We start from the raw sequence: 5,415 nt of genomic DNA, 5'->3' as shown, positions 1-5,415 counted from the left end.
TGCTCTGCACTGATGAGTCAAAGACGAAACGTAAAAATAATGAAAACGGTTATGTGCCCTAGCACAAAATTTGGCTAACCCCTAAATGACCATACCTGCATCGGCCAGAAAAGTCGAAAACACGTTTTCGTTCGGCACGTCAGAAAAGATATTGCACTTCGTTGCAAAACAAAAAGTGTTCTGTAAGTAGCAGAAACTTTACGTCTGCTTAGCGGTTCAAATTGAACTGCCGAGTTTAGCACTAGGCAGTTCAATTTGAACTGCTCTGCACTGATGAGTCAAAGACGAAACGTAAAAATAATGAAAACGGTTATGTGCCCTAGCACAAAATTTGGCTAACCCCTAAATGACCATACCTGCATCGGCCAGAAAAGTCGAAAACACGTTTTCGTTCGGCACGTCAGAAAAGATATTGCACTTCGTTGCAAAACAAAAAGTGTTCTGTAAGTAGCAGAAACTTTACGTCTGCTTAGCGGTTCAAATTGAACTGCCGAGTTTAGCACTAAGCAGTTCAATTTGAACTGCTCTGCACTGATGAGTCAAAGACGAAACGTAAAAATAATGAAAACGGTTATGTGTCCTAGCACAAAATTTGGCTAACCCCTAAATGACCATACCTGCATCGGCCAGAAAAGTCGAAAACACGTTTTCGTTCGGCACGTCAGAAAAGATATTGCACTTCGTTGCAAAACAAAAAGTGTTCTGTAAGTAGCAGAAACTTTACGTCTGCTTAGCGGTTCAAATTGAACTGCCGAGTTTAGCACTAAGCAGTTCAATTTGAACTGCTCTGCACTGATGAGTCAAAGACGAAACGTAAAAATAATGAAAACGGTTATGTGTCCTAGCACAAAATTTGGCTAACCCCTAAATGACCATACCTGCATCGGCCAGAAAAGTCGAAAACACGTTTTCGTTCGGCACGTCAGAAAAGATATTGCACTTCGTTGCAAAACAAAAAGTGTTCTGTAAGTAGCAGAAACTTTACGTCTGCTTAGCGGTTCAAATTGAACTGCCGAGTTTAGCACTAAGCAGTTCAATTTGAACTGCTCTGCACTGATGAGTCAAAGACGAAACGTAAAAATAATGAAAACGGTTATGTGCCCTAGCACAAAATTTGGCTAACCCCTAAATGACCATACCTGCATCGGCCAGAAAAGTCGAAAACACGTTTTCGTTCGGCACGTCAGAAAAGATATTGCACTTCGTTGCAAAACAAAAAGTGTTCTGTAAGTAGCAGAAACTTTACGTCTGCTTAGCGGTTCAAATTGAACTGCCGAATTTAGCACTAAGCAGTTCAATTTGAACTGCTCTGCACTGATGAGTCAAAGACGAAACGTAAAAATAATGAAAACGGTTATGTGCCCTAGCACAAAATTTGGCTAACCCCTAAATGACCATACCTGCATCGGCCAGAAAAGTCGAAAACACGTTTTCGTTCGGCACGTCAGAAAAGATATTGCACTTCGTTGCAAAACAAAAAGTGTTCTGTAAGTAGCAGAAACTTTACGTCTGCTTAGCGGTTCAAATTGAACTGCCGAGTTTAGCACTAAGCAGTTCAATTTGAACTGCTCTGCACTGATGAGTCAAAGACGAAACGTAAAAATAATGAAAACGGTTATGTGCCCTAGCACAAAATTTGGCTAACCCCTAAATGACCATACCTGCATCGGCCAGAAAAGTCGAAAACACGTTTTCGTTCGGCACGTCAGAAAAGATATTGCACTTCGTTGCAAAACAAAAAGTGTTCTGTAAGTAGCAGAAACTTTACGTCTGCTTAGCGGTTCAAATTGAACTGCCGAGTTTAGCACTAAGCAGTTCAATTTGAACTGCTCTGCACTGATGAGTCAAAGACGAAACGTAAAAATAATGAAAACGGTTATGTGCCCTAGCACAAAATTTGGCTAACCCCTAAATGACCATACCTGCATCGGCCAGAAAAGTCGAAAACACGTTTTCGTTCGGCACGTCAGAAAAGATATTGCACTTCGTTGCAAAACAAAAAGTGTTCTGTAAGTAGCAGAAACTTTACGTCTGCTTAGCGGTTCAAATTGAACTGCCGAGTTTAGCACTAAGCAGTTCAATTTGAACTGCTCTGCACTGATGAGTCAAAGACGAAACGTAAAAATAATGAAAACGGTTATGTGTCCTAGCACAAAATTTGGCTAACCCCTAAATGACCATACCTGCATCGGCCAGAAAAGTCGAAAACACGTTTTCGTTCGGCACGTCAGAAAAGATATTGCACTTCGTTGCAAAACAAAAAGTGTTCTGTAAGTAGCAGAAACTTTACGTCTGCTTAGCGGTTCAAATTGAACTGCCGAGTTTAGCACTAAGCAGTTCAATTTGAACTGCTCTGCACTGATGAGTCAAAGACGAAACGTAAAAATAATGAAAACGGTTATGTGCCCTAGCACAAAATTTGGCTAACCCCTAAATGACCATACCTGCATCGGCCAGAAAAGTCGAAAACACGTTTTCGTTCGGCACGTCAGAAAAGATATTGCACTTCGTTGCAAAACAAAAAGTGTTCTGTAAGTAGCAGAAACTTTACGTCTGCTTAGCGGTTCAAATTGAACTGCCGAGTTTAGCACTAGGCAGTTCAATTTGAACTGCTCTGCACTGATGAGTCAAAGACGAAACGTAAAAATAATGAAAACGGTTATGTGCCCTAGCACAAAATTTGGCTAACCCCTAAATGACCATACCTGCATCGGCCAGAAAAGTCGAAAACACGTTTTCGTTCGGCACGTCAGAAAAGATATTGCACTTCGTTGCAAAACAAAAAGTGTTCTGTAAGTAGCAGAAACTTTACGTCTGCTTAGCGGTTCAAATTGAACTGCCGAGTTTAGCACTAAGCAGTTCAATTTGATCTGCTCTGCACTGATGAGTCAAAGACGAAACGTAAAAATAATGAAAACGGTTATGTGTCCTAGCACAAAATTTGGCTAACCCCTAAATGACCATACCTGCATCGGCCAGAAAAGTCGAAAACACGTTTTCGTTCGGCACGTCAGAAAAGATATTGCACTTCGTTGCAAAACAAAAAGTGTTCTGTAAGTAGCAGAAACTTTACGTCTGCTTAGCGGTTCAAATTGAACTGCCGAGTTTAGCACTAAGCAGTTCAATTTGAACTGCTCTGCACTGATGAGTCAAAGACGAAACGTAAAAATAATGAAAACGGTTATGTGTCCTAGCACAAAATTTGGCTAACCCCTAAATGACCATACCTGCATCGGCCAGAAAAGTCGAAAACACGTTTTCGTTCGGCACGTCAGAAAAGATATTGCACTTCGTTGCAAAACAAAAAGTGTTCTGTAAGTAGCAGAAACTTTACGTCTGCTTAGCGGTTCAAATTGAACTGCCGAGTTTAGCACTAAGCAGTTCAATTTGAACTGCTCTGCACTGATGAGTCAAAGACGAAACGTAAAAATAATGAAAACGGTTATGTGCCCTAGCACAAAATTTGGCTAACCCCTAAATGACCATACCTGCATCGGCCAGAAAAGTCGAAAACACGTTTTCGTTCGGCACGTCAGAAAAGATATTGCACTTCGTTGCAAAACAAAAAGTGTTCTGTAAGTAGCAGAAACTTTACGTCTGCTTAGCGGTTCAAATTGAACTGCCGAGTTTAGCACTAGGCAGTTCAATTTGAACTGCTCTGCACTGATGAGTCAAAGACGAAACGTAAAAATAATGAAAACGGTTATGTGCCCTAGCACAAAATTTGGCTAACCCCTAAATGACCATACCTGCATCGGCCAGAAAAGTCGAAAACACGTTTTCGTTCGGCACGTCAGAAAAGATATTGCACTTCGTTGCAAAACAAAAAGTGTTCTGTAAGTAGCAGAAACTTTACGTCTGCTTAGCGGTTCAAATTGAACTGCCGAGTTTAGCACTAAGCAGTTCAATTTGAACTGCTCTGCACTGATGAGTCAAAGACGAAACGTAAAAATAATGAAAACGGTTATGTGCCCTAGCACAAAATTTGGCTAACCCCTAAATGACCATACCTGCATCGGCCAGAAAAGTCGAAAACACGTTTTCGTTCGGCACGTCAGAAAAGATATTGCACTTCGTTGCAAAACAAAAAGTGTTCTGTAAGTAGCAGAAACTTTACGTCTGCTTAGCGGTTCAAATTGAACTGCCGAGTTTAGCACTAAGCAGTTCAATTTGAACTGCTCTGCACTGATGAGTCAAAGACGAAACGTAAAAATAATGAAAACGGTTATGTGTCCTAGCACAAAATTTGGCTAACCCCTAAATGACCATACCTGCATCGGCCAGAAAAGTCGAAAACACGTTTTCGTTCGGCACGTCAGAAAAGATATTGCACTTCGTTGCAAAACAAAAAGTGTTCTGTAAGTAGCAGAAACTTTACGTCTGCTTAGCGGTTCAAATTGAACTGCCGAGTTTAGCACTAAGCAGTTCAATTTGAACTGCTCTGCACTGATGAGTCAAAGACGAAACGTAAAAATAATGAAATCGGTTATGTGCCCTAGCACAAAATTTGGCTAACCCCTAAATGACCATACCTGCATCGGCCAGAAAAGTCGAAAACACGTTTTCGTTCGGCACGTCAGAAAAGATATTGCACTTCGTAGCAAAACAAAAAGTGTTCTGTAAGTAGCAGAAACTTTACGTCTGCTTAGCGGTTCAAATTGAACTGCCGAGTTTAGCACTAAGCAGTTCAATTTGAACTGCTCTGCACTGATGAGTCAAAGACGAAACGTAAAAATAATGAAATCGGTTATGTGCCCTAGCACAAAATTTGGCTAACCCCTAAATGACCATACCTGCATCGGCCAGAAAAGTCGAAAACACGTTTTCGTTCGGCACGTCAGAAAAGATATTGCACTTCGTTGCAAAACAAAAAGTGTTCTGTAAGTAGCAGAAACTTTACGTCTGCTTAGCGGTTCAAATTGAACTGCCGAGTTTAGCACTAAGCAGTTCAATTTGAACTGCTCTGCACTGATGAGTCAAAGACGAAACGTAAAAATAATGAAAACGGTTATGTGCCCTAGCACAAAATTTGGCTAACCCCTAAATGACCATACCTGCATCGGCCAGAAAAGTCGAAAACACGTTTTCGTTCGGCACGTCAGAAAAGATATTGCACTTCGTTGCAAAACAAAAAGTGTTCTGTAAGTAGCAGAAACTTAACGTCTGCTTAGCGGTTCAAATTGAACTGCCGAGTTTAGCACTAAGCAGTTCAATTTGAACTGCTCTGCACTGATGAGTCAAAGACGAAACGTAAAAATAATGAAAACGGTTATGTGCCCTAGCACAAAATTTGGCTAACCCCTAAATGACCATACCTGCATCGGCCAGAAAAGTCGAAAACACGTTTTCGTTCGGCACGTCAGAAAAGATATTGCACTTCGTTGCAAAACAAAAAGTGTTCTGTAAGTAGCAGAA

Source organism: Malaya genurostris, chromosome 2, assembly GCF_030247185.1.
Source record: "Malaya genurostris strain Urasoe2022 chromosome 2, Malgen_1.1, whole genome shotgun sequence".
Taxonomy (NCBI): domain Eukaryota; kingdom Metazoa; phylum Arthropoda; class Insecta; order Diptera; family Culicidae; genus Malaya; species Malaya genurostris.
Note: the sequence above shows the minus strand (reverse complement) of the source record.